Source organism: Macaca fascicularis, chromosome 6 (assembly GCF_037993035.2).
Source record: "Macaca fascicularis isolate 582-1 chromosome 6, T2T-MFA8v1.1".
In the NCBI taxonomy this organism is placed as follows: Eukaryota; Metazoa; Chordata; class Mammalia; order Primates; family Cercopithecidae; genus Macaca; species Macaca fascicularis.
Genome location: NC_088380.1, coordinates 145995954 through 146004851, shown reverse-complemented (window position 1 = coordinate 146004851; position 8898 = coordinate 145995954). Strand labels below are relative to the sequence as shown.

The 8898-nt window shown below is 46.7% G+C and overlaps 2 pseudogenes; both read right to left on the bottom strand.

Annotated features, from left to right (window-relative positions):
* Positions 1-4884: 4884 nt before the first annotated feature.
* LOC123574167 (nuclear receptor coactivator 4 pseudogene) lies at positions 4885-6484 on the bottom strand (annotated as a pseudogene).
* Positions 6485-6765: 281 nt separating this feature from the next.
* On the bottom strand, positions 6766-7847 carry LOC102135877 (cancer-related nucleoside-triphosphatase pseudogene; annotated as a pseudogene).
* Positions 7848-8898: the final 1051 nt, after the last annotated feature.

The window sequence follows — 8898 nt, the reverse complement described above, 5'->3', positions numbered from 1 at the left end:
ATTCCTCCTTTTCCTCTTCCTAGTCTATTCATTTATTCATCCCTGAAAGGGGAGAGCCTTCTCTTTGCCAGGCATTGTTCTAGCCCCTGGGATACAGCCATGAACCAGATAGACAGCTGTCTCTGTCCTCGTCCAACTGGCCACCAGGTGTCACCAGTGCCAGTCACATGGCCTCTTGCAGGCCTGAGAAAATATGGGCTGGGATAGGGAAGTATGGATGAGTGAACCTGGCCAGCTGTGCTCAGCCAGCCTGATAAGTTCCAGTTGGGCATGGTGGCTCATGCCTTTAATCCCAGCACTCTGGGAGGCCAAGGCGGGCAGATCACTTGAGGCCAGGAGTTTGAGACCAGCCTGGCCAACATGGTGAAACCCTGTCTCTATTAAAAATATAAAAATTAGCTGGGCGTGGTGGCTCACGCCTATAATCCCAGCACTTTGGGAGGCCGAGGCAGGCGGATCACAAGGTCAGGAGATCGAGACCATCCTGGCTAACATGGTGAAATCCCATCTCTACTGAAAATACAAAAAAATTAGCCGGGCGTGGTGGTGGGTGCCTGTAGTCCCAGCTACTCCGGAGGCTGAGGAAGGAGAATGGCGTGTCGACCTGGGAGGCAGAGCTTGCAGTGAGTGGAGACCGTGCCACTGCACTCCAGCCTGGGAAACAGAGCGAGACTCTGTTTAAAAAAAAAAAAAAATTAGCCAGGCATGGTGGCACATAGTGCATGTATGTAGTCTCAGCTACTCAGAAGGTTGAGGCATAATAATCACTTGAACCTGGTAGGTGGAGGTTGCAGTGAGCTGAGATCGGGCCACTGCACTCCAGCCTGGGCGACAGAGTGAGACTGTCTCAAAAAAGTGAAAAAAGCAAAAACAAACAAAAAAAGCAAGTTCCTCAAGTGGAAAAAAAATCTATCTCCTCAATCCTCCCTCGCCATAAAGATACATTCATGGCTTCCTCAACAGCCCAGCTGGCGTGGGACCTTGGGAATTCACAACCTCTGTCCAGTCTGGAATTCTTTCTGCAGCCTGTTCCTCATAGAGAGTCCACCAGCCTTCTTGTAAATCCCTTTGGTGACCACAGCTCACTACTTCGCAATGCAGTCCATGTTATTAGAAGGTTCTTCCTGATTTAGAACCAAAATTTGACATTCACTTTGACTTGTCCTACTTCTGCCATCTGTGTTCGTAAAGAGGAAGGCTCTTCTGCCAAACCTGGCCCTTCAGGCACTTTAAGAGATTGTTCCGGTGCCCTGATTTTGTTCATTTATTTGTTTGTTCACTCATTCATGACTCTATACAGAGCATTTGCTGTGTGCCAGGCCTTGGGGCCATAGCAGATAATAAATAAGGTTGAGGCCTGTCCTCCTGTGGCTTATAGTCTGTGTAAGAAGCCAACAACCAAACCAACAGTAATAATAAGGCACGGTCACGGCCAAATAGGAAAGATGTGGGTGGACCTGGAACAGGAGGCAAGGCCCTCACCCACATGGGGACTGGGAAGACTTTCTGGGGCCATCTCCTGTGGTTAGGCAGAAGGTGAGCAACATCCATGAAGTTCAAAGTTTCAAAGAAAAACAGAGAGTTTTGCTGATGCTCCGAGCTTAGTCTGCTCACTGGAAAAGGCAGCCTCATGGAAGAGGGGATGGGAAGAGCCACCTAAGCAGTGAGAGAGAGTACGGAGTGTCTGGAGGCAGATAAGCCCAGTCTTTCGGGAGCACACAAAGGAGGAAGGAATTATGAGGGAACAGGCCCAAGATGAAGGAAGAAGCACCTTTGGGCCCCTGAATGCCATCTCAATGACAGTGTTCAAGGCCCAGATCTAGCCTGATGTAGGTTACCTCTCTTGCAGGCACTGCATTTCCACTAACATGGCCCAAGAAAACATCTGCCATTGTTTTCTATTTTTTGAGATAGAGTCTCTATTGCCCAGGCTGGAGTGCAGTGGCACAATTTTGGCTCACTGAAACCTCTGCCTCCCTGGTTCAAGCGATTCTCCTGTCTCAGCCTCCCAAGTAGCTGGGATTATGGATGTGTGCCACCATGCCCGGCTAATTTTTGTATTTTTCGTAGAGATGGGGTTTCACCGTGTTGGTCAGGCTGGTCTTGAACTCCTGACCTCAAGTGACTCACCTGCCTCGGCCTCCCAAAGTGCTGAGATTACAGATTGAGCCACCACATCCAGCCAGCATCAACCTTTTTTTTTTTTTCAGATGGAATTTTGCTCTTGTTGCCAAGGCTAGAGTGCAGTGGCACAATCTCGGCTCATCCCAACCTCTGCCTCCCAGGTTCAGGCGATTCTTCTGCCTCAGCCTCCCGAGTAGCTGGGACTACAGGCATGTATTACCATGCCCAGCTAATTTTGTGTTTTTAGTAGAGATGGGGTTTCTCCATGTTGGTCAGGCGGCTGGTCTTGAAGTCCCGACCTCAGGTGATCCACTTGCCTCAGCCTCCCAAAGTGCTGGGATTACAGGCATGAGCCACTGCGCCTGGCCCAGCATCAACTTTTTGATCATAACTCGAAGTATACCTGTGGCCCTTCAAAGCCCTCAAGGAGTCTTCACTCAAACTGCTGAAAGACCAAGATACCCCCATCTGGGGATCACACAGCTGTGTTAATGAACCTAAGACCGAGTTTTATTTCCATTTTTCTCTTATTTCCTTTTTTCTCTGTTTTGATTATACAAGCAATACACGTCCATTTTAATTAAAAATTTAAAATATAATGTTTATTATCTTACAGTTTCTGAGATTCAGGAATTTGGGAGTGACTTACCTGGATAATTCTGGCTCAGGGTTTCTTATGAGATTGCCATCAGGATGTCAGCCAGGGATGCAATCATCTGGAGGCTTGACTAGGACTGAGGGTTCACTGCCAAGGTGGCCGGTTCATAGACCTGGCAAGATATTGCCTATTGTTGACAGCAGGCCTTGTAGCTCCACCACTTGGACTTCTTCATGGGGCTGCTTGAGTATCTTTATGGCGGGGCAGACGACTTTCAGCAGAGCAAGTGATCCAAGAAAGAGATCGAAGAGGAAGCCACAGTGCTGTTTAGGACATAGTTAGTTCTATATTTGGGAGTGAAATTTGGCTTCCCTTTTTGAAGGGAGAAGTATCAGATAACTTGTGGACTTTTTTTTTTTTTTTTTTTTTTTTTTGTAGAGACAAAAATCTCACCATGTTGCCCAGGCTGGTCTCGAACTGCTGGGCTCAAATAATCCTGCCTCAGCTTTCCAAAGTGCTGGCATTACAGGAGTGAGCCACCTCACCAGGCCTATACACATCTTTTTTTTTTTTTTTTCAGACAGAGTCTTGCTCTGTTATGCAGGCTGGAGTGCAGTGGGATGTTCCCAGGTTCAAGTGATTCTTCTGTCTCAGCCTCCCGAGTAGCTGGGGGGACTACAGGTGCCTGCCACCATGCCCAGGTAATTTTTTTTTTTTTTTTTTTGAGATGGAGTTTTGTTCTTGTTGCCCAGGCTGGAGTGCAATGGCATGATCTTGGCTCACTGCAACCTCCACCTCCTGGGTTCAAGCAATTCTCCTGCCTCAGCCTCCAGAGTAGCTGGGATTACAGGTACACGCCACTACCCCTGGCTAATTTTTGTATTTTTAGTAGAGATGGCGTTTCTCCATGTTGGCCAGGCTTGTCTCAAACTCCTGACCTCAGGTGATCTGCCTGCCTCTGCCTCCCAAAGTACTGGGATTACAGGTGTGAGCTACCGTGCCCAGCCGTAATTTTTGTATTTTTAGTAGTTATGGGGTTTCACTGTATTGGTCAGGCTGGTCTTGAATTCCTGACCTCAGGTGATCCAGCCGCCTCAGCCTCCCAAAGTGCTGGGATTATAGGTGTGAGCCACCGTGCCTGGCCTAGACACACCTGTAATCCCAGATACTCAGGAGGCTGAGGCAGGATAATCGCTTGAACCCGGGAGGCAGAGGTTGCAGTGAGCTGAGACCCTGCCACTGCACTCCAGCCTGAGCGACAGATTCTGTCTCAAAATAAATAAATAAATAAAACTAAAACTAAAAGTTTAAAGGTACAAAAGTGCAAAAGCATATGCAGTTAAAAGCAAGTCTTGGCCAGGCGCAGTGGCTCATGCCTATAATTCCAGTACTTTGGGAGGCTGAGGTGGGCAGATCACTTGAGGCTAGCAGTTCCAGACCAGCCTGGGCAACATGGTAAAACCCCTTCTCTACAAAAGATACAAAATTTAGCTGGGTGTAGTGGTTCACGTCTGTGGTCCCAGCTACTTAGAATGCTGAGGTAGAAGAAGTACCTGTGCCCAGGAATTCGAATTTGAGGTGACAGAGTGACCCTGTCTCAAAAAAAAGAAAAAGAAAAAAAGGCCAGGCATAGTGGCCCATTTCTGTAATCCCAGCACTTTGGGAGGCAGAGGTGGGCAGATCACATGAGGTCAGGAGTTCGAGACCAGCCTGAGCAGCATGGTGAAACCCCGTCTCTACCAAAAACACAAAAATTAGCCTGGCGTGGTGGTGCCCATCTGTAATCCCAGCTATTTGGGAGGCTGAGGCAGGATAATTGCTTGAACCCAGGAGATAGAGGTTGCAGTGAGCTGACACAGTGCCCCTGCACTCCAGCCTGGGTGACAGAGATTCCGTCCAAAAAAAAAAAAAAAAAGACATCTATATTAGTGGAAAAGAATTGAGAATCCAGAATAAACTCTCACATTTACAGTCAGTTGATTTTTTTTTTTTTTTTTTTTTTGAGCTGGAGTCTTGCTCTGTTGCCCAGGCTGGTGTGCAGCGATGCAATCTTGCCTCACTGCAGCCTCTGCCTCCCAGGTTCAAGTGATTCTCCTGCCTCAGTTTCCTGAGTAGCTGGGAATACAGACATGTGCCACCACATCAGGCTAATTTTTGTATTTTTAGTAGAGATGGGATTTCACCATGTTGGTCAGGCTGGTCTCGAACTCCTGACCTCAAGTGATCTGCCGCCTCGGCTTCCCAAAGTGCTGGGATCACAGGCATAAGCCAATGTGCCCAGCCCTGTCAGTTGATTTTTATTTTCAACAAGGGTGCCAAAACAATTTAAGGTGAAAAAGAATAGTATTTCCAATAAATGGTGCTGGGACAACTGAATATGTACATGGAAAAGAATAAATGTGAATTACTATCTCACACCATATAAAAAAGAACTCAAAATGGATCAAATACCTAAATATAAGAGCTAGAACTATTTACACTCTTAGAAAAAGACATAGGCATAAATATTTGTGACCTTGCTTAGGCAAGAGTTTCTTAGATATGGTACCAAAAGGAAAAGTAACAAAAGAAAAGGTAGGCCGGGCACAGTGGCTCATGCCTGTAATCCCAGCATTTGGGGAGGTAGAGGCAGGGGGATCACCTGATGTCGCGAGTTCAAGACCAGCCTGATTAACATGGAGAAACCCTGTCTCTACTAAAAATACAAAATTAGCCAGGCATGGTGGCACATGCCTATAATCCCAGCTACTCGGGAGGCTGAGCCAGGAGAATACCCAGGAGGCGGAGCTTGCAGTGAGCCGAGATCGTGCCATTGCACTTCAGCCTGGGCAACAAGAGAGAAACTCCTTTTTTTTTTTTTTTTTTTTTTTTTTTTTTGAGACGGAGTCTCGCTCTGTCGCCCAGGCTGGAGTGCAGTGGCACGATCTCGGCTCACTGCAAGCTCCGCCTCCCGGGTTCACGCCATTCTCCTGCCTCAGCCTCCCGAGTAGCTGGGACTACAGGCGCCCACCACCTCGCCCGGCTAATTTTTTTGTATTTTTTTTAGTAGAGACGGGGTTTCACCGTGTTAGCCAGGATGGTCTCGATCTCCTGACCTCGTGATCCACCCGTCTCGGCCTCCCAAAGTGCTGGGATTACAGGCTTGAGCCACCGCGCCCAGCCGAGAGGGACAGCTACAATACTGGAGGCTGACTTCTGCTCTGGCATTGGGATATAGCTTCCCTTCTCCAGGAAGGGCCCAATATTTGAGGAACCAGCGTGAGCCATCAGGTGCTCAGGAGTTTGAATGATTTTTAGAGACCCAAATGTGGTGATGGTCTGGCGCAGAGCAGTTGTGTCAGCTTCAAAGAGCAGGACAGTTGAATCTTTAGGCTTAAGGGTCAAACTGCCCAGTCTCTTCAGTCATGCAGAGACTGAATTGGCTGGGTCTTTGTTTTGGGTACACTCCAGTTGATGAGTAAGACAATTGAACTGGCCCAATAAGCAGTAGAGCTGCTGAGCCTGCTGTTGAAGTGTCTCCTTTTTAAGCTAATAGATGAGGTCCACCTGTTCATATAGCCACACCTCACGACTTCTAAGACATTCCAGGCAACAGCTTATGCAACTGTGAATCCGAGCTTTGACCACTCACAAGTTATCTTTAATTTGCTGTTCAGCCTGGAGAACTCCAATAGCAAGCTCCAAGTCCCTCCATGCATCACTACACCTCAAAACGGGTTCTTGATTACTGGAGCTGCCACTCTGGTCTTAGAAGGTATTCATTCTGCTCACTGCTCCAGGTCCGGGTGCCTCTCCAGATGATCCGAGGGGACCTTGGGTAGTCTGAGACACAGACCACACAAACCTAGGGCCCAAAGCAATTTTTTGTATTTTCAGTAGGGATGGGGTTTTGCCACATTGGCCGGGCTAGTCTCGAACTCCTGGCTTCAAGTGATCTGCTGGCCTTGGCCTCCCAAAGTGCTGGGATTACAGGCATGAGCCACTGCTCCCGGACTAAATTTTTTTTTGTTTGTTTGTAACCATTAGATTCATTTTTATATTTATTAAGCAATAAGGAAACAAACAGTAAGAGTTGGGGGAGATAACCTAAAAAGGTTTTCTTTAGGAATAATTTTTTTAAAAAATCAAATAACTGTTATTATTTTAAGTTGCATGAGACTGAAGCTGCACCTGGAGAGGAATTTCATTTTCATGACCTGCAAAATTGATTAGGCAATGAACTATTTTTCCCCCATCCCTGTGAACACATTTATAAACTTCAGTGGGGGCAAATTCCATCCAATACTTTGAAAACCATTTCTCATCTCATAATTTACCCAAATCATGTGCACGACTGCAAGAGGAAATAAACAGAAATCTTTAAGCATACATAAGCCACAATGTATTATTAATCCTGTACAGACAATCCAGCATTAAGACTAATTTGATCTTTTAAACATTTTATGGAAAACATTTGACATTTTCACTAGAAAAGCCCACAAGCTTTCATAACCCCAGAGGCATACAGCCTCAACAGGCAGGACTCCATCGGGGTCTTCTTGAACTGGGCACTCCTTCACGGGTAGAAAAGCAGTGAAGACATGTGCGTCTTTCTTCACTTCCTGTCTTCACTTCCTGCTTCTCTGCACACACATCACAATATCTGGCAGAAGGTGGTTTTTGTCTTCCTTAGAGACATTAAACACCTTCACGTCATTTCTGTTTCTGATTTCTTCTACAAGGGCCAGTGGCTTTCCTTTAGGGACTAGGATTGTGCCAGCGATTATAGTCCCTGGGGTAGATAGCATCTCACAAACAGCTGGCATGAAAGTCTGACTAAACAGTTTCATTTTCCTGCTCTCATCAATGACGTACACTCTTTGCCCTGGGCCACTGCTGGAATCTGCATTCCTCAAGACGGGAGCGCCAACTGCTCAAAATAAGTCAGGTTAACCACATAATGCCCAACTTAGCATCCACATTTTCCAGATGGAGGCTCTAACCCAACTCTGAATAAAGGCCCGTGGATGCCGGACAACATGATGACATCAAATCCTATTCTTCTTCTTCCCTGTCTGACTTCCTCTCTATAAAATGCACTGGGGTCGTGGTCAGGGTTGCAGTTGGGTTGGGGTTGCAATTCAGGTCAGGTCCAGGTTAGGGTCCTGATTCAGGCCCTGCTCACCCTGTACCATAGGCCCCCAGCAATTTATTTCATTTATTTATTTATTTATTTATTTATTCATGTATGTATGTTTGTATTTATTTATTTTGTGATGGAGTCTCACTCTGTCACCCAGGCTGGAGTGCAGTGGCATGACCTCGGCTCACTGCAACTTCCACCTCCCAGATTCAAGCGATTCTCCTGCCTCAGCCTCCTGGGTGGTTGGGATTACAGGCATGCATCACCACACCTGGCTAATTTTTAGTAGAGATAGGGTTTCGCCATGTTGGCCAGCCTGGTCTTGAACTCCTGACCTCAGGTGATCTGCCCACCTTGGCCTCCGAAAGTGCTGGGATTACAGGCGTGAACCACTGCACCCAGCCCCCAATTTGTTTTTGTTTGTTTGTTTGTTTGTTTTTCTGAAATAGAGTCTTGCTCTGTCACCAGGTTGGAGTGCAGTGGCACCATCTCGGCTCACTGCAACCTCTGCCTCCTGGGTTCAAGCAATTCTTCTGCCTCAGTCTCTCAAGTAGCTGGGATTACAGGCACCCACCACCATGCCCAGCTAATTTTTGTATTTTTAGTAGAGACGGGGTTTCACCATGTTGGCCAGGATGGTCTCGATCTCCTGACTTCGTGATCCACCTGCGTTAGCCTCCCAAAGTTCTGGGATTATAGGCGAGAACCACCGAGCCTGGCCCAAAATTTTTTTAAATAAAAAAATAAGATATCACTTTATATACACTAGATGGCTAGAATTTAAAAGACAGAGAATAGCAAATATTCACTAGGATACAGAGAAACTGGAACCCTCACACATAACTAGTGGGAAAGCAAAATGGTGCAACCACTTGGAAAGCAGTCTGGCAGTTCTTCAAAAGTTCATTTATCTAGAGTTACCACAGGACCAAGCATCCCCTCTCCCAGGTACATACCCAAAAGAAATGAAAATGTATGTCCACACAAACACCTGGGTACCAATGATCATTGCAGCATTATTTATAATAGTCAAAAAGTGGAAATAACTCAAATG